Source organism: Pseudophryne corroboree, chromosome 11, assembly GCF_028390025.1.
Source record: "Pseudophryne corroboree isolate aPseCor3 chromosome 11, aPseCor3.hap2, whole genome shotgun sequence".
Taxonomy (NCBI): Eukaryota; Metazoa; Chordata; class Amphibia; order Anura; family Myobatrachidae; genus Pseudophryne; species Pseudophryne corroboree.
Genome location: NC_086454.1, coordinates 114,107,172 through 114,129,650, shown reverse-complemented (window position 1 = coordinate 114,129,650; position 22,479 = coordinate 114,107,172).

Genomic DNA, 22,479 nt, shown 5'->3' with positions numbered 1-22,479 from the left:
TGCAGATGAAGAAATTCTGAATTTTTTTATTTATTTCAACAGTGGGTGTCAGCTGGCTGGGGTAGGGTTTAGGTTGATGAACTGTCTCAGCAATATTCTAGGGTAGAGACTTTTTCTGAACTGTTCTTCAGTTATTTTATCGCTCCCTTTGAAAAGGCTTTGCAGCCCATTACTAGCAGGGCCGGCAAAAGGGGGGGTCAAAGGGGACAACTGTACCGGGCCCCAAGGATCAGAGGGGCCCCACAGATATGACACTTATTGCCCAGAAAGGATGTGAGCCATCTTGTCCAAATAGGGCAGCGAGCTGTGGATGTGCAGGCGCAGCCTCAGAGTGACAGAAGGCTCTCATGCAGTAATGGGACATGGCGACAGCTCTGCTGGCCAGGAATTCCTAGCCCAGTGCTGGCCTCTTCTGGTGGGGTGTGGGCCACATAGTACCTGCTGTGTGGTGTTCAGGTCTGGATACTGGGGAGTGCAGTGCTGGTGAGTATTTCCCCAGGGTAAGAGTGGATCGGTGAGGGGATACAGGGCTTTGGGATGGGGTGAGAGAGCTGTTTATGTAGCATGGAGTCATTGGGGAGAGACAGGGTGGGGGGGAGGAAGGAAAGATATACATATTTATATATGTGTAAAGATAAATATGTATTTACTTATTAACACATATATATATATATATATATATATATTTATAATCTGAGGGGGCCCCAGGGATATCACTGTACTGAGCTCCAAGATTTCTGTTGCCGGACCCAATTACTAGCACTGCCTTCCTCTCTGGTTGCCATTGCTGGACTTGTGTGGCAGCTGCAAAGAAAAAAGATGAATTGCAGTATCAAGGTAAGTGGGGCTAGAGGTATGAATAAGTATAGTTGAGAGAAAGTAAATGTTGAGAAAAAAGGGGTAAGTTAATAAGGTTTTATAAGGAGAATAAAAGGGGTAAGTTAATAAGGTTTTATAAGGAGAATAAAAGGGTTAGTGTTTTTAATATGTTTAAATTATTGGAATTGCTGTGTGTGTGCCTACACTAACTTATGCATGCTGTGTCCATAAACTTTTGGGAACGATGTTTGAGCATAACTAGTGGTGTTGGTGTATTGATAGATAGCATGTACAGTCGTACTCACTGTAACACTTACAATGGTAATGGAGCAGAACTTGAATGTAGTTTCAAACAGCTCAACGAGTGGTGAGTGCATATATGCACTGGGTAGTTGTGCAGGAACACTGGAATCATTGTGGATTGCAGGTAATTATAGGTCTCTCTGGATCGAAGTGGAAGACGTATCTTTTGCTATGACTCTCTAACACAGTCACTCACACAGTTTCAAAATTACTCCCACATACAGTATGCTCAGTGGAAATCTCATTGGCCATCTTGGGATAGGACATGAAGCCTCCGTGGAGAGCAAGACAGTAGTGCACTCCTCTTTCAACATAAATAAATGGATTCTTTTGATGAGATTGAGAGAGTTAATGAACTCATTTATGCATGTGCATAGATTTATCCACAATAAATACAGTATCAGATGCTTGCAATATTAATGACATATATGATTACAAAACAGAACAACATTTTTGTGTGGTGGTCACCAGGGGCGCCGAGAGGCGGTGGGGAGCAGGCACTCTTTACCCGGGCCCCGGCCTGTTGGAGGGGCCTGGGTCCTGTTGCCACCCCTTCCTCGCTGAAGAGAGCTGGGCAGGGAGAGAGAGCAGCAGCCTCTCTCCCCAGCCACAGCGCATGCTGCTCAGTGCTGTGTGTTGAGCTAGGGAGAGAGGCAGCTGCAGTGGCAGCCTGTACTCTCACTCCCTGATTGGATGGTGAGTGAGCGATCACATCCCGCACCCCGCCGGTCACCCCTCTGGACACCGCCGCCCTTCTGTTCTTCGCTGCTGCACAGAACTTGTAATTATCTTTTTTAATTGAGAGGGTCTGGCCACGCCTCCTTCATTTGGCCACACACCCTCCATCTACCAGGCCCGCCGGAACTGTCAGCGCCGCTTGTGGTCACTAGTATGCTTTATTCATGGAGGGCACTAGTATACTTCTGTTTTGTATGTTGGTCACTTCTATGTTTTGTATATTGTCATTGGTGTGCTTTCTAGTACTGTAAGGATGTCACTAATAAACTGTCCATATTGTAAAGGAGAGCAAAACAAAGCCCCAAAAGTGTTTTAAGTATATAAATGGTAAAAGGTTAAAAAAGGAGAATATTGGACCATTAAAGGGCGAGCCGGATGTCTTGATTAATGATGATAGGAAAAAAGCAGATTTATTGAATAAATTCTTTTCATCAGTGTTCACTAGAGAGGACCAGTTGGTGGGAGTAGTGCAGAGCATAAACTTTGATAACGACCCGTTGCTAAGTACTTGGTTAAACAAGGAAGTAGTCTGGGTGAGTCTAAGTAAAAATTAAGATAATTAAATCTCCTGGGCCAGATAGACTTCACTCCAGGGTTCTAAGGGATCTTAACTCTGAGCTAGCAAGGCCCTTATATTTCTCTGAGACAATTACATAAGGAATGATACCAAAGGACTGGCGTATCGCAGAGGTAGTCCCAATATTTAAAAAGGGTATTAAAACTCATCCTGTTAGCTATAGACCGTTTAGTTTGACATCTATAGTGGGGAAAATATTGTAAGGTATATTATGGGATAGCATACAAGAGTATTTGTATACCTCCAGATTATTAATAGTTATCAGCATGGTTTTGTGAGGGGCAGGTCATGTCAAACTAACTTAAGTAGCTTCTACGAGAAAGTGAGATATAATATTAATCAGGGTAAAGCAGTGGATGTGGTCTTTTTGGATTTTGCTAAGGCCTTTGACACAATGCCACATAAGAGATTAATTTTCAAATTAAGAGAGCTTGGTCTAGGAAACTCTATTTGTACTTGGGTAAGTAATTGGCTAGATAACAGGGAACAGTGAGTGGTGGTTAATGGATGTTTTCTGACTGGGCCCAAGTACACAGCAGAATACCGCAGGGTTCAGTACTTGGGCCAATGCTGTTTAACATATTCATTAATGACCTATTAGTGGGCCTGAAAAGCACAGTGTCAATTTTCGCAGATGATACTAAACTGTGTAGCGTAATTCAGACAAGGATGTTGATTCTCTGCGGAAAGACTTATCTAAACTTGAGGTATGGGCAGATAAATGGAGAATAAGGTTCACTTTGGGACTAAGAACAATCGGGCAGCCTATAAATTAAATGGAGAAAATGTATTGTAAATGGCAGTTGAAAAAGATTTGGGAGTGCTCATCGATAATAGATTAAGGGCTCTATTTACTAAACCTTGGACGGAGATACTTTATCTCCAGTGACTTTATCTCCATCCAAGGCTTAGTAAATAGACCCCTAAGCCTGGTGAAGTGATAAAGTAGCAGATGATAAAGCACCAGCCAATCAGCTCCTAACTGTCATTTTTCAAACCCAGCCTGTGACATGTCAGTTAGGAGCGGATTCAGTGGTGCACGCAGGGGGGGTTTCCGAGTACCTGGAACCAGCCCTTAAAAACACAATTTTTTTTTTAGTTTAGAGATGGAGACAGCTGTGTCTCCGTCTCAGCAATAGCCGCAACCACGATCGTATACGTGATTGTGGAGCTGAGATACGTAGCTCTCCCTGCATACAGAAAAGAATGTCCGGAGGGAGCTGCTAGCTGCACATTATCAAACACAGAAGCTCCCTCCTTCTTAGTGCTGTTGGTCTGCTCTACACTCCTAGGATGGTACTGTATGTATAAATGTGTAGCTGTAAGTAAGTTTGTGTATGTAGCATGTATGTTTGTGTGTGTGTGCAGGTACAGTATATGTATGTATTAATGTGTGTGTGATATATATATATCTAACTATGTACATTTTCTACCGTGAGTCTAATACACATGACGTAACAGGTGAGTGCTGGGGCTGGGCTCTACTAACATATATATATATATATATATACATACACACACACGCCATCCATGTAATACAAAGCAGCGGCACTCAGAGTCTTCCAAAAAAATCAAGTATATTTAACAAACACAACTCCAACATTTCGGGGCGCTATGGCCCCTTTGTCAAGGTGAGTAACAACTGATAAATCTCAAACATACCTTTTTAAAGAGAAGCCCGCCAGTGACATGTGTCCGCCCATCCGTGCAGTTCTTCGTATCTCTTCTGGCTCCCGATGGATGCCGTCACTGCGCCCACGCCAGGTAACTACCAGGACATTAAAGGTCCAGACTGTGGCGCTACATACCTTATAGAAAAGAAAGACATGTGCTTTATTTAAAACTAAAGATCCCTCCACCACTATGACAAAACGGAACTGATGTTGGAAAATCAAGATGTGTTTAATGTGGTATACTCTATCCTTATGTGGGTGTTTGAAAGTAGTACCAGTGATCATACTCTCACATGTTGTACATTTGACACATTTATAACAGCCCAGTGGCTTACTTAAAAATGCGGTTGATGAGGCATTTTTGTTAATGGCTGCTTGAAATCACGTGACATCTGTATGCACCATTAAGTCCTTAATATTTCTGCCCCTCGAAAAGCATAACATTGTCCGTTTCTCCTCAAATGTCGGTAACAATTTGTCCGTTGATATTATCGGCCATAAGGCTCTAGTGGCCCTCTATGACTGGACTGGTTGTGTTGTATTTAGTGACAAAAGGAATTATCGTTTTTTAAGTTTTTGTTTTGGAGTAAGCAGGGACTCTCTAGGTATCTGTAATACTTCCTTTTTCTGTTTCTGTAGGAGCTGATGTTCATACCCTCTCTCAAGAAATGTAATTATCAACTTGTCCAGTTCAGTCTCTAAGGTGGTACGATTGCTAATGATTCTAGATGCTCTGATCATCTGTGTATGAGGCAAACCTTGCTTCAGGGGTCTTGGTAGCTCGAAGGAATGTGTTCTTGTCTGTGGGTTTCGAGTACAGACTCGTGTGTAGCTTGCCATCTTTGATTGATACCTGGACATCCAAATAATTCAGAGAAGTAGTGCTGGTTTGGAAAGTGTATTTGATTATCGTCGTTCTTGAATTAAGAATGAGCATTAATTGCTCAAATGTCTCCGCACCTCCAGACCATAAAATAAATAAATCATCTATGTATGTGGAAAAGAAAAAGATGTCTTGTGAAATGGCCGTATCTCTGAAGTAGGTTGACTTTTCCTCTTGAAACATGAACACGTTGGCAAACGACAGGGAGACATTGCTCCCCATCGCACACCCAAAAAATAATCAGATACTTTAAAAAATATATTTTTTGCACAGCACATGCATAAACATCACGGATATTAATTAGTGTTTGAGTGAACAAATAGTTTACAGTAGTCATAGTTTTAGAATGAGCACTGGTGTACAGCAAATATGGTTGATTACACATTTTAATTTTTTTCACAGTTCACATACCATTCACATATACATATATTTACATATTTGTATTTTTTATGTAACTTATACATCAGAGAAATATCACCAATTAATTCCATTGGTACACACTAGCGGGTTTCATTGACACCACAACATTGCACACTATCAGGATTTTTTTTTAATATATCCTTTCTAAGGCCATCTGTCAGACAGAGAATGTGACCAGTAAAGGCTAAGATTTTTTATTATAATTGGGTACAATTCCTGGAGTGGCCCTGTCTCCCTCTTGTATATGTTAATGTTGCTTCCTTGGCTTTTTAGTAATTTTCTATGTTTTAAACATTTATCTTCCAACATCAGTTCCATTTTGTCATAGTGGTGGAGGGGTCTTTAGTTTTAAATCAAGCACGTTTCTTATTTGTCTATAAGGCATGTAGTGCCACAGTCCGGAACTTTAGCATCCTGGTAGCCTAGGTTACTTGGCGCGGGTGCAGTGACGGCATCCATCGGGAGCCGGAAGAGATACAGATAACTGCACAGTTGGGCGGACACATGTCACTGGCGGACTTCTCTTTAAAAAGGTATGTTTGAGATTTATCAGTTGTTACTCACCTTGACAAAGGGGCCATAGCGACCCGAAACGTTGGCGTTATGGTTGTTAAATACACTGGATTTTTTTGGAAGACTCTGAGTGCCGCTGCTTTTGTATTACATGGATAGCGTATAAAATTTCATCCAGAGGGCACCGGAGCAACTGATCAAGTCCTGAGGAGTGCCGATCCAACCTGGATAAAGATATATATATACACACACACACACACACACACACACACACACAAACATATATATATATATATGTAATATATATACTGTATATATATATATATAGATTTATATATAGATTTATATATATATATATATATATATATATATATAGCAAACAGCGACGGATGGCGGCACTCACTCAAGACTTAGTATAGGAATGAAAACTGGTCTCTGCAGTTTTCATTCCTATACTAAGTCCTGAGTGAGTGCCGCCATCCGTCACTGTTTGCTATTTCTGCCATAAGGTAATCGGAGGGCACCTGGGCAATTAGTTTGGAGGCATTGAGTGCCGAGCATTACTGATTTATATATATATACATAATGTATATACACACACACACACACACACACACACACACACACACACACACACACACACACACACACACACCTTGACTTTATCTCCATCTAAGGCTTAGTAAATAGACCCCTTAGTAGCAGTTTCCAATGTCAAAGTGCAGCAAGAAAAGCAAATAAGGTGCTGGCATGCATAAAATGTGGAATTGAGACAAGGGATGAGAGTGTAATCCTGCCACTGTACAAATCATTGGTACGGCGACACCTGGAATGCTGTGTACAGTTCTGGGTTCCGTACTACAAAAAAGATATCTTGGAACTTTAAAGAGTTCAAAGGCGAGCCACCAAACTGATTAAGGGGTTAAAGGCATTGGATTATGAGGAAAGACTTACAAGGTTGGGTATGTTTACACTCGGCAGTATGGTAACCCAGTCAGGATCCTAGCATTGGTATTGTGACAGCCGGGATCCAGACGAACAGTATGCTGACCCCATACCCAAAGGGATTCTCTTGGGGACCAGGCTTAACAGTGAGGTTTAACATTGCCTAGCTTTCCAACACACTACCTTAGTGTTTGTAGCTTGCCGAACTGCACCTGATAGTACATGGACATGCCCCCTTATTGATGTCCTCCTCCATTATTGAGGCCCAAACCGAATCTCAACAGCCCTGGTTCCTGCTATACACCTTGTAAGTCAGGTAGCAATTGTAGTTAATACATTTTTGTCATTTATTAGTCTGGTCTATTATATTGTTCCCTATATAGTCATTTATACTTGATGTTGAGGATTTGCTCCAGTTTGGTAACATTGGAGGACAAATGATAATACATTATTTGATTATTTATAGCTTCTCCTTGATAACCTTCTAGCTTCTCATTAACCAGTTTTAGTGTAGTTTGGGGTAGAGGGTGAGGGTGTGGGGGGATTGCTCCTGTAATGTTTGTGAACACTAATATATAAATATTTTGCCTATTTGGGAACTTGCTAAAGCATCTGAATGAAACAGAAGGAGAAGGATCCACTATTCTTTATCATTGTAATACTCACTCTCAATCTTTAATTGGAAGCCCCTAATATTTATTGTATCTGTTTATCATATAGCAATTTATATGTGTGCAATCACAGACAACAGTTATTAAATAACCCAGGATAGAAATTATTGATGCACATGTACTGTATAAAATATAACTTATATTAATCAGGTTAAAACTATCAAAAATCAAAAAAGTCAGTGAAATATACAAAGGACAGAGAAAAGTGAGTGAAATACAGAAATTGTGTTTAAATATAATTGTTGTTGAGCTGTGATTGTATTTCTCTATTACATATTACTGTAATGGATTTAAAATAAATATCTTCCTCAATTAATATGTCTCTATCCATGTCATATTTATTGGGACTGCACTGAAAGGTGGATTAATTACTCAGATGCAAATTATCTTCAAGTAACTGACCCAAAGATATCAAATTCATAACATGTTACCTAAGATAAAGTACACAAGGATAAAAAATATCCACTGCGGAGCTCCAATATATAAGGTATAGAAAGTCTTACAGAGAAAGCAAGGTATATTCATAGATGAAAATTTGAGGAAATTCATTTTGTATCTACCATCTTATATGAAGGATTTTATGTATATACTTAATAAATTGGACAATATAAATCTCCCCAACACATGGCTGTGTACATATGATGTCCAATCACTGCATACCAATAAAAACCATAATATGGGGATTAAGGCCATAAAGTATATCCTGAATATGGGTTATCATCAAGACTTTAACAAATTTATACTACAGTACAACTGCTTAAATACTGTATGTACTGACAAATAATTTCTACATCTTTGATATTTCCCATAGATTGTATGCTTGCGAGCAGGGCCTTTCTACCTCTGACTGTTTGTTATTACCCAGTTTTGTCTTATCATTGTGTCCAGTTGTAAAGTGCAATGGAATTTGCTACACTATATAAGAAACTGTTAATAAATAAATACTACTTTCAGTAGCAGTACATGTGCCCCTACATATGCCAACCTGTATCTTGGTTGCTGGGAGAAAGAACTGGTATTTAATACCACCAATGAAGAATTTGTATCTATTCTAATTACAACAATTTAAATTTAAAATTAACATAAGACAGCAACCAGACAAGTGTGACATTTTTAGATTTGGAGATAACAAAAACTAAAGATACTAAACTCTAGACAGATATCTTTTGGAAGGCTACAGCCACAAATAACATTTTAAATCAAAGTAGCTCCCATTTTTCCCTGCAACTCTGAAAGCCATATGCAAAGGGGAATATATCAGAACTAGGAGAAATTGTTCTGAATAATTAGATTTTTGATAAGAGTGGAAGAACTTAAACACAGACTTGAAAAAAGATGCTTTGAAAGGTAGACTTTATGGATAGCATATAATGCTACAACAAAAACTTTCAAGAACTACTTTTGTTACTTCCAAAGAAATTAAACAGGATACAGACCAATGCAATTTATAAGTACATATTGCAAAAAATGGAATTAGGAATAAGGGATAACAACATTAACAAAGAGCTTCTCAAAGAGAATCGAGACACGTTTTTCTCATAAATAACCTCACGCTATTTATAGTCAATGAAAAAATACATTATTCAGCCTTCCTATGAATAAATGATCAATAAATAATTCTGAATCAAATAAATTTCTAATGAGATATATCCCATTTGATTGAATTTGAGATCCATCAAATGGTATACTTACCTTGAGGACAATATGGCAGGTAGACTTTGTATTACTGAATTATAATTTTGAAGTCTGAATTGATCCAGTACAATATTCTTAACATTAACTCACCCTAGAGGTGATCAAATTTAATTTTATACATATAAATACTAGTTGTATGAGATACCAGGACCTCTGTTCATGTTTATTTAAAGCTGTCCATATAGGTTAAGACCTATTATAATTTAATACATACATATTTTATTTCATTCAAATGATTATTACATGTACATGTATTTAATAATTTAATATTTACATATAATAGATACTAAACATGACACAGTTTCAATGTATCATATCTCATTGATACAGTTATCATATATTTATCAGTAACAAGTCCCCCCTGTTTTATAGTTTATTTATAGTTTAGTAATTTTTGGCTGCTTAATTAGGATAGCCGAGTTCCTCTATATTCCATCAGTAGACATAGGATGATCATCATAGCTGTTCCAGGATAGTTCCGTGATCACAGAGTGCACATATCCTGCATTGATATTCTCATCAGAGCGGCAAATTAATAGATAATGGACTGAACTTTTCGAAATACTGAGGTCTTCAGAGACTGGCTAACAGTGAATTAACACAGCTAAGCATAGGTCTCCCTCTCCTATATATTTAAATCTTGCTGTCCCCAAACACTATAAATATTTAAAAAGCTTCAGGGAAGTGAAATGTGCATCGGTTCTGCTGTGTGCTATCTATGTAAATATGTGACATTAATGTATAGGGCAGTATGGGTGGTGTAATGGTTAGCATTACTGCCCAACTGCGCTGAGGTCATGGGTTCAAATCCCACCATGGTCCTACTGTTACCCAGTGTCGGACTGGAGCATGAAGGGCCCACCGGGGGTATGCAGTGAAGGGGCCCATGATTCGAGGTGTGGCCAGCCACCACAGAGGTTTGGCTAACCATTATAGAGAACCTAGTCTGGACTCCTTGATAATTTATATAGTAATTAATGCTAGTGCATGCATGATAATGTGCCAGATTAATGACAGCAATGTACTGTAGAGAATACATCATAATCCTGTGCAGTATAAGGTAACATATGTATAATATATAATTCAAGTGCACAGTCTAGAACCTAATCCCTAGAGGAGGAGGGCCCCCCAGGCATTGGGGTCTACCGGTGGTTTCCCCTGTACCCCTGTGGGCCAGTCCGAGCCTGAGGTTACCTCCCACAATCTGATTACTCTGGTACTCCAGTTTCCTCCCACAATCCCAAAATACTGGTAGGTTAATTGGCTCCAAGCATAAATCAACCCTAGCCTGTAAGTGTGTGTGTATACATGTGGTAGAGAACATAGATTGTAAGCTCCACTTGGGCAGGGACTGATGTGAATGGGAAAAAATGTTCTGTAAAGCACTGCAGGATATGTGTGCACTATATAAATAACTTGTAATAAATATATTAATTAATTAATGTTATATATATCTGATGAACTACATTCCTGCTTGATACATACTCTGCCATAGATGACAATTTATATGTTAGTTTAGGAATTTTCCTGCTATATAGTGATTTACACAATAGTTAGGAACTACCTTTAAACACATCCTGCTGTGCTTGGTGACTTACAGTATATGGAAGTCAGAGACTGTATTATGTGTCAATATTTATGATGCACAAGAGATGACTTGACCAGATGAGCACAAAATATAGAGTGATCGGAATAAACCTGGTGAAAGAGGGGCATTAATATATTCTGACATTCTTCTGTTATAAAATTTATATACACAATTCCAATCATTCTAAACAGCATTGTCAATAGATTTTTATTTCCATCAGCAGAAGATTTAAAGTATAAAATAAAAAGTTACTAATGAGATAAATATAACTGATTGAGCCTACTACATTACAGAACGATTGTGAAAATATTGTGAGACATTTGGAGGATAACTGTACTACTGTGCTAGAAGATTTCATAATAGTAAATGACATATACACCTCAGACACAGTATGTGATATGTGTTTATTACATGAGTCAATGAAGATAACACACATCCTTGTTTTTAAAACTTCTTTATTTACTTTTTTTCTTATCATGTTATTCTTTATTCTTTATTGATATTTGTAATATTTTGTTTTGATAAAGCCCTAATTGAGGGCATATGGATATTATTGCAAAATTATATAATACATACATGCATTAAAAAGCTTTGCAACAAATTAAATTATTGCATTGTATTCACTATTTTTAGAGCTTATCTAATAAAAAAATATTTACTCATTATACTAAAATAGGAGTAGTTCACTCATTTTTAAAACTGGCTCCTTCTCTTTTTCTTTGAGTATTGAAGTACATGCTCTGTAGCAAGGACTAACCATATACTTATTGACACTTTTTTTTGTCATATTTATAACACTGGTAAATTATCAATACCTTTTGGGGACTTATTTATTACAATTTCTCTGCAGTCTTGGAACGTAGAGTATTGGATTGGTTGATGTGGGAGACCAGCTGCTATAGTTCAGAAGGTTATGTATCATTGGGTGGACCATAATGAGGTCAACAGTCAATAGGCTGACTACTATTGTTCAACATGGACATGGTCAACATGGGAAAAAGGTCAACACAGTGAAAAGGTCAACATGAGATTTTGTAATTTTTTTGGTGTAGTTTTTTGTGTTACCCCAATTAGTGCAGAGCATCCCCTTGCATGGCTCACTTCAGGCAAGGTACCTTGTTCTGCTACTGCTGTGTTCAGCACAGGTTACTATTCATAGTCGTAGTCCATGTGGATGGTAAAGTACGAAAAATGTAAAGATAATATAGATTTTTTTAAGTCATGTTGACCTTTTCATTTGTCAACATGTCCCATGTTGACCTTTTTACTGTGTCAACCTTTTTGCCATGTTGACCATGTACATGTCGACCATTGACTGTTGACCTACCATCCAGATACCAGTTCACAGATGAAGGCTCCTCAACCTGTGATACTCTATATGCCAAGATTATATCTGGTATGCACAATTAACTTATTTTTTGCTTATACTCCACATATCCTGAAATTACTGCACTATTGGGAGCTTTTTTTCTCTCCGTGTGCTTTTTAAATTTACACAGCCGATTTGCCTTATCAGTATACAGAGGAGAAAGCAGCCACCAAAACAAACACTGGGGACAAGTGTATTTACAACTAATACAATATAGATATAAATTTGGTGCTTCAAAAACGGAGTGCAACTGAAACCTGTGTGCCCACCTGCAGGGCAAAATAGCTATATGGAAAAAAGGGAATGTAGGTTTCGCGTGATCTCCTATTGTGGTATCACACAGTCATGGTAAGGCAACCAGTCTTTCCTCATCTCACAAGGGGATAGGATGTGTCTTGTTAGTTCTTCCGAAATAGATCATATACAGTTCCAAAATAGCCCAAAGAGCATGATTTTCCCTTTCTCACAAATCCGTATGAGTTACTAGGTCCTCCACACTTTTTTCTTCTAATTTAATTCAGAGAATGGTGGTTCTTCATTTCAGAAATATGTAAAGAAAATGGGAGGAACCAATAGTGTAACTCAATATTTTAATTTTAAGAACAAGAAAAATAAAAACATATGGCTGGCAGCGTACCTCAGGTTAAGGTATATCGTACACACCAAGTCTTATTTGTACAATGTCTGTGGTACCTTCCTGGAACAGGAATCCACTGTCAGAGTCCAAGGCTGGGTAGCTTTACAGGCAAATGCTTTCCACCGATGCATTTCAGCTCCTTAGAGCCTTTATCAAGGTGTGTTGGGCTAGTGTAAGTGTGCTTATATTTATACCCCTTCCTGTGTCCTCATTGGTGGATTGGTTTCAGGGGGTGTTAATCTTATAAATATTTGTTTCAAATTATTAAACATTTTCTATCTAAACAAAGCAAATTTCATATGTATTTCATAGCAATAAACATTTCTTAAAAACAAATTTTGTTTTTACAAAATACTAATACATATTAGTAAAGTAGTTTAATAAAACAATAAACTACTTCTGGTGTCAGTCCGGATGTGTTTCATTATAATCCCGTGGGGTCCGGTTGTTTATCCCCATCTTATGGTTCCTACTTGTTCCTCCGTGGTTGCGGAGTTTAACATAGAACCGCGATGTCATTTCCATCGGAAGTGCGTCATACGGACTTACGGGTGTGCGTTCCACATGTTTTGGAACGCAAAAACGTACATGATAACAAAGATACTCTATCTTACTGCCTGATTATTTGTAAAAACAATGTCTAAGATACTAATTAGTGACTAGTTAAAAAAGATGTATATAGACATACGATGATCTGGAGAGTTCATATGATGACTATATATTCTACATTACATCCTGATCGTAATCCAAGTTATTGTATAGGTATATAGTGATGGCTGGCTGATAAAATAAATATATTTGACAAATTCATATCATTTGTTAAAAAATATATACAATGAGGTCTAAATTTAACTGCGATTGGAATATACTGTAAATAGACTTCCGGATTTGTCTTCCATAATATTTGCAGTTCAACTAATATCCTAGTTAGCTCTAGACATTAATAGAACTCTTTATTAAACCCTATAATTCTATTATTAAAAACGCAATGGAAATTTTATGTAATGATATTCTATAAATATATACAGTATATGAATTAATCAAATATTTTTCTTTCCACAAGTGACATAATATATACCAGGGGGCATAGATCATATATTACTAAAAACTTTGTTTTCAGTTATTGGACATATCAGTAGGTTCCTTCCTTATATTGGTTACAGGAACCATTTGATTTCGAAATCCGTGTTGATTCCGTGTGGGTGGAGAGTTTTCATCTCATATATTGTCTTCATTTCAGTCACTACTAGGTTGTTTTCAATTGATTTCTTTCTCCATTGTTTCTCCACCATCTTGATCCCTATTACATTCTTTATTCCTGCTGCCAGGCTGGAATTTTTTTCCTTGAAATGTAGGGATAAGGAATGTTTTTCATAACCTTTTATAATATTCCTTAGGTGTTCTAACCACCGCTCTTTTAGTGGTCTAGAGGTACGACCTATATATTGTAAATTGCATTTGCATTCTATAATGTAAATGCAATTACTGCTATTGCATATAATGAAAACGGTTATTTTGAACTCTTGTTTCGTGGAGGCAGACTGATATTCAGTGGTCTTACTGGTTTGTCCCTGATGGTTTCTGCACATTAAACAAAGTCCGCATCTGTGGAACCCTTTGGTTTTTATTCTTCCTTCTCTTTTTGATTGGTATAGTGCTCTTAATCAGTTTGTTTTTCACATTATGTGCTTTTTTGTAAATTAATTATGGTTTAACTGGGATAATAGTACCTATTATAGGATTTTTAGTTAACAGGTACCAATGCTTCGAGATTATTTTTTCCACTTGTTTATATTGGACATTTTATGTGGTAATGAAAGGTAATGTGATTACTTTATTATTTATATTTGGTTCCCCCTTATTTTCTAATTGATTTGACTTTTCTAATACATTTTCTCTTTCTATATTAGTGATTTCATCCAGTGGCTTTTGTAATTCTTCTTCTGTATATCCTTTTGCAAGGAACTTCTTCTTGTTGTCTGTCTCTTGTTCATTAAATACCAATGTTTCCATACAATTTCTTCGTATTCTTCTCATTTGTCCCTTGGGGATGTTCTTTAACCATGTTGGATGATGGTTGCTACTCTTCAGGATATAGGAGTTGATTAAAGAACATCCCCAAGGGACAAATTAGACAAATGGGACAAATGAGTGGTTTTCAGTAATTATGATTCTCAATCAAAATCATCATTGAAAAATACCTCTACATTTCATCCACTTGAATATAAAGGCAAGCAAATTACTATATTTTATGAAATGGCCAAAATAGACCTTACAGATAATAAAAAAACTCGTGTTAATATGAGGTCACCTTACTAGTTCTGAAAAACATGCTCTTAAAATTATGAAAGATAATTATGACCTGTTATTTAAACAGCAGACAAAGGAGGTGTTCTTGTAATACAAGATAGAGATGACTATGTTAAGGAAGTGCAAAGACTACTACAGGTGAGTGATGTTAACTGATATAAGCCATAGCCTAAAGATCATACAAACGTACATGTTTATGATGTAAGAAAGCTTCTATTATGAGCTCTACTACTGTACATACAAAACACAAATATCAATATTTATTTACTAATAACTCAGTTATTCCAATATTTTACCACTTGCCAAAATACATAAACAATTGGACCATTCACTAGGAAGGGAATTTATAGCAGCCATTTTTTTCTCTAACTGCTCACTGTTCATAATATGTGGATCAGGTACAACAACTTCCATCTTACCTGAAAGACACTTCCAATATCCTTAAAATCATGAGAGAGGTTGAATGGTAGGATTCTTTCTTATGGGCCACTATTGACGTTACATCCTTGTATACTGTATGTCTAAAGAAAATGAAAAGGTGTATAGGCCTATAGGGAAGCAATAGAGAATGACCCTGTGCTTTCTGTTCTACCTGTCAATTTTATTTTTGATCTTATCAAGTTTATATTGACTCACAACTATTTTAAGTTTTGGAATAATATTTGCACATAGTTATGAAAATTTTGCTTAGACTATACATTTTTATTAGAGGTATATTGATGATATTTTTTTATTTGGGATAATAATATGGAAGATATTCATGAATTTATCAGCTATACTAGCTGTTCTACCCGTTCATCGCACGGGAGTTTCTGATTTTCACAGTTGTTAATATAAATGAGTGTTAAAAATGTGGTAAATCTAAAGAGCTGTAAGTATGAGACGTCTTAATGTGAGTAAATATTAATCCATGGTTCTTGGCATTTCCCAAGTAGCATACATAGCAGATAAGGTAGAAAGTGAAAGGACCATTTTTGTAGTTTATAAAATTTTACACACTGGAAGTGCAATCCAAATTTTGATCTGATTGTCTGTTTAATCAACGCAAGCCATGTATAGGTAATGACATCATTATGTCAACCCCCTTTTCATTTCCTTAGGTGAGGTTTATTAAATTCTAATTACATGGTTTTCCTATTTCCCTATGTTAAATTCTTCCTAACATATCTATGTTAAATTCTTCCTAACATATCAGTAAGAGTGAGTGATTTTAACTTAAAATGTACTTTCAATGTGAATAGTCAGCATACAGTATTGAGTTTTTAGATTTGGTATTATCTAATGATGGAGGATAAGTGGTATCTCAAAAGTACTGTACAACAAGTCAGTTGATACAAATAGTAATGTCCATTATAAGAAGGGGCACGTGAGTAGATAAAAAAATATTCCATACTCATAGTTAGAAATTGTAGTACAGTCCAACTCTGTAAAGAACAAATAGAACTCTGCACTGACAGATTTAGAGAATGTGATTACCCTGAAAAAAACAAACACTATTGATGCAGTTAACAAGTGTCAAAATCTTAAAAGGGAAGACCACCTGTAGTCAAGCAATGCTAATAGGGAAAGTGCAAAAAATGAGTCAGTAGCATTTTCACACAGTACAACTGTGAGGAAAAGCGAGTAAGAGAGGCCATTAATAAACATTGGAACACACTTAAAATGGACCCATTGCTTGGAAAATACTCACCACTAAATCAGATATTAGGTTTAGGAGATCTAAAATTTAAATAGAAATCCAGGTGCCTAGCCTGTTAATGGAAAAAAAATCGGAACAATGATACCACCATGTAGTGTGTTGGAGCATGTAAATGTGGTCATTGCAATGTTTTCAAATGCCTTCTAAATAGAAAAATCTTTCTTTAATCACAATACATTTAAAGAGTACTGGATGAAACAATGTGATAACTGCAATACCACGCCCGTGATATATGTTATCGAATGCCCTTGTCTCTTAAAATATGCGGGGAAGACAAAATGCCCACTTAAACTCAGAATACAGGAGCATATTAGATATATTAAAAACATATTAGAAACCCATTCAGTCTCTAGACATTTCCTAACAAACCACAACTCTTCCGTAGAGAACATGACATTCATGGGGCTTAAATGAGAGTTACTAGATTGCTACTTTTCTTTAAATTTATTTACTATTTTATAGCATAAAACTTATTGCACTTTTAGAAGTAATACTGTACTTGATATAGAGAATAGGACCTAGGATAGAAACTGTGAACTTTATCTCATTGTGATGTCAAAATGGGTTTGAGAAATTATCATGTTCCTATGTATCTTTGCATTTTGAAAACCAGCCTACCCTTTGCAAGACTTTATTTATATTCTGGTTCTGCATTTTTTTTTATTGGATATATATATTAAATATTACTGTTAGAATTTTAGAGGGTATTGTGAACATGTATTAAATATGTATTTTTATTATGTATTTATAATATAATTTATGGATTTTAAGTGCTAATGTATTGTATTTACTATGTCTTATTTATTTATTTTTTTATTCTTATCTAACCAATAAATTGGTGGACAATGTGATGGCGACAATTGTTGTTTAATAAGAAATGGACCTAAAGTGTTTGGCAGCAGGCATCACCACAAGAATGACAATAATGATATACCTGGGGGGCGAGAGTGTATTGCATTTGCCAGCATTCGGGATCTCGGAGGTCAGCAGAACACAATGAAAAGACAGATATTACAGACTTCTGGTCCTGCAATGCCATTTGTTCACCACCATGTATATCATTTCCAGCTTGATGGAGTCTATGGTTCACATGTGTTTCCTATATTTCAAATGTGTTCAAATGACTTCGAGTCCTGTTGTCTCTATATGAAACCGGCACTCCCATGCTGATGCACCTTAGTGAATGCATTCCATGTGCTCTCCACAGACAACGTGATTTCTGGTCATGTGGTAGGGGCATGGAATCTATGTTTTTGAGCTGTCTAAACAATAGGAGTCCACTATCTTTCCTGTGACATAACACAGACATTTAACCTACTGAAACATCTGGGTATGAAAATACAGGTTTCCAATCTGGTGCCTAGTCTTTCAATCAGTCACTTATTAATCTAGTATGTATATATAAATATATATATATATGTATATATACTGCAGATCCAAACGTCCCGGCACTCCTTTGACCCATCTGGGTCTGTCTGTGCTCCGATGCCCTCCTTAAGGGGAATGCACCCCTCAATATGCAGAAAATGGAGAAAGGCGGCACTCCCTGAGGCTTCAGAAACAGTAAATATCAACATGAGTGTTTATTGTAACATATCGACGTTTCTAGGCCATTTGCCCATTTCTCAAGACATTACACCTGACCAAACAGTGCATATATTTATACTAAAGAACATAAGTGAAAAACTTACCCCCTTGTGAACACTCCCAGCATTTTCCTTATGGTCACAGCCGGCCAGACTGTAACAAAGGGGACTTCCGGTCGTGGGACCTCCGCGAAACCGGAAGTGATGTCATCTGCCAGGCGGTTGCCATGAAAACTGCTGTTAAAGATAATAAAACTTGATCTAATGGGATCTAAATTGATTACTGACTTCCCTGTGGTACCTATTTTTTATACCCTGCCCAAGATACATAAAAATGCACAGTGCCCTACTGGCAGACCTATTATATTAGCAAGTGGGTCACTGTGCGAACCTGTGGCAGTGGTGTTGGACTTCTATTTACAGCACTGCATACAGGACATGCTTACATATCTGAAGGATTCGAACATGTTGCTTGAAAAATTAAAAAGTCTGGAAGGTTTACCAGAGGATGTCACAATGGCATACTTAGATGTCACAAACCTCTACATGTGTATCCCCCATGAGGGGGGATTAGAGGCGGTCAGACAATTGTTCATGGGTAACACCAAGTACACTGGTCCAGACTTACAGTTCTATTTGCAATTGCTGGAGTTTGCCTTAAAACACAATTATTTTCTTTTTAATGGTGCTTATTACCGCCAAATGATTGGGTGTGCCATGGGTTCCCCGGTGGCACCGGCTTTTGCAAATAGTTATATGTGGCAAACTGAAAAGACCATTTTTTTGAAGATCCAGGGATTTCTCGATGTTTGATGTTGCATTATAGATACATAGACGACCTGTTGGTTTTTTGGAAAGGTTATATAGATTATTAAGGTTGTTGATAGAATCCCAAAATAGATAATATTTACCATGACCTGTAGCAAGATGGAAATTTGTTTCCTAGATGTTTGCATACAAATAAAAAATGGGCTGATCAACACATGTTTATACACTAAGCCAATGGATCGTAACAAACTATTACATCATCAAAGTTTCCACCCAATATCTACAGTAAAGTGATTGCCATACTCCCAATTTTTAAGGGTTTTTAAAATTACGAGTGAGAAGGAAGTCTGAGAAAGGCAGCTGGAAAATATGATTACTAAATTCATCGAGAGGGGCTACCCATGCAAAGATCTGATTAAGGTAAAAAAAAAAAAGCGGTTGCTTACAGCAACAGACAGTCCATGAGAAAAACCTCTAAGATCCAGAAAAAAATTCTGAGGGTGAATCAATATGATAATATCACTGTACAGATCTCCAAAAAAACTAAAGAGCTCTGGCAGATCATGGCATCTGATCCAGACTTAAAATGTTTTCCCAACACCTGAATTATGCCCAGTTATAAACGTGCGAGAAACATCAAAGATATTGAAGTCAAAACAGATGTGACAGGCTTTAATAAAGCTCCACCTGTAAAAAAATGTATTACCAGAAAAAAAATGGGTGTTTCAAATGTTTGGGGTGTACATCCTGATCATACTTAACCCCTGGTGATTGTTTGTTACATCCCCATTCTGGAAAGAAACTGTTTATCAAATGGCCCCTGATGTGTACTTCCACATTTGTAATTTATTTAATCATCTGCCCTTGCGGCTTATATTATGTCGGAAAAACAGACTGTATGTTTAAAACGAGAATGGCACAACTTCGCATGGCCATTCGGGCAGCAATACAGATGGGACATAGTAACCAACCGGTTGCCCGTCATTATATGCAGGCACAACACAGCATGGCAACATTAAAGTATAAAATCATTGACCATGTCCCTGGGTCCCTACGGAGGTGTAACAGGTCTAGGAAATTGTTATACTTGAATCCAAATGGATTTTCCGTTTGGACACATTAGCCCCCCCCCCCGGGACTTAATGATTCATTGATTTATTGGGTCTGATAATTTTTATCTGAGTATTATTTTTATTTATTCTCCTTACTGTTTATCCATTTTCCCTATAGTACTTCAATGTATCTCTTTTACCACTAGAGGGAGTCAGTAACATAAATATCCACTGTTTTGTACTTGGATATGCTATACCTTTTATATTATATATTATGCTACTTTACCATTATTGTTTTCAGCTATTAGTCAATAGAAGCTCAATAGATTGTAAGATTATATAATAATATATATTATTATGGTAGTTTATTGCCGTTTTACATATACACCACTTTTGTGTCCTTGCACTGTCACTTTATTCAATGATATTAGCGCTCTTATTGAATTTATTTATGTCTGCGCTATGTGCATTATATAAATATGTATATATCTTGGGGGGATAAGGGTACCGGCGACTAATGTTGTGTAAATATGCAAATAATTAATGTTAAAAGCTTATGATTCATGAGCCAAAAAATATAAAATCGAACAAACAGTTTTAATAGCACATATAGATAAAATACATAAAAGGTCATATAATATCCGAATCAGGTAAAAAGGTAGCAAGGTAAAAGACTTAGCTTTAAAATAGGCAAGGGGGTCACTGCAGGGAACCCAACGCGTTTCGTCACATCAGACTTCTTCAAAGACCCTTTGAAGAAGTCTGATGTGACGAAACGCGTTGGATTCCCTGCAGTGACCCCCTTGCCTATTTTAAAGCTAAGTCTTTTACCTTGCTACCTTTTTACCTGATTCGGATATTATATGACCTTTTATGTATTTTATCTATATGTGCTATTAAAACTGTTTGTTCGATTTTATATTTTTTGGCTCATGAATCATAAGCTTTTAACATTAATTATTTGCATATTTACACAACATTAGTCGCCGGTACCCTTATCCCTCCACTATATCTTTTCTCTGGCAGCACCGTACTAGTGTTGCACTCTTAAGGGGTGGCTGACACCTCTAACAAGGTGGTTGTGTTTTTTATACCTTTTTATTACATCATATATCTTTTTATTACAACATATATATCAAGTTAGTACTGAGACTATACCCCACAAGTGGCGCTGTATCGCCCTTTGCAATGTATATATCTTGGTTTAATTATCTTTAACAGCAGTTTCCATGGCAACCACCTGGCAGATGACATCACTTCCGGTTTCGCGGAGGTCCCGCTACCGGAAGTGCCCTGTGTTACAGTCTGGCCGGCTGTGACCATGAGGAAAACGCTGGGAATGTTCACAAGGGGGTAAGTTTTTCACTTATGTTCTTTAGTATAAATATATGCACTGTTTGGTCAGGTGTTATGTCTGAGAAAGGGGCAACTGGCCCTGAAACGTCGATATGTTACAATAAACACTTGTGCTGATATCTACTGTTTGTGAAGCCTCTGGGGTGCCGCCTTTCTCCATTTTTATATATATATATATATATATAGATCCGGAATAACGGCGGCACTCACGGCATATAATAAAGAGGCAGACGCAAGTCTGATATCAACGTTTCAATGTTTAGTAAAACATTTTCGTCAGGATAACGAAACAAAAATGTTTTACTAAACATTGAAACGTTGATATCAGACTTGCGTCTGCCTCTTTATTGTATGCCGTGAGTGCCGCCGTTATTCCGGATCTATTATTGGACACAGCGTCTGCTGTAACCACTGGAAGGCACCGGCCATTTCATCTTGTTTCAACCCCAGCTGAGGACTCAGGGAGTGACGTGCTATATGCTTTGATATATATATATATATATATATATATATATGTATATACACACATTATGTGTGTATTGTCAGAGTTCCTCCTCTACTCATCTACTCATTTGCTCTAAATTAAGGAATCCTTTTACAGGATGATACGCTTTGGAAACTCCTCCTCTACTACCGATACAGTATGTATGTACTTATGGACTAAACTTACCTATAACCTATTTTTTTGAAAAGAATAGGACTCTTGCAGCACTACAGTACCATTCATTGAAAAGTTAAGTGATACTTGTTAATTTTATTTTTGCGTTCTTTTTGCAGTGCTTGTTTATATATCCTTTTTATCTTTTTAATAAATGTAACTCTCTTTTTAGCTGTTATAGGTGGACATACATGTTTATTAAAACACATGGGGAATAAC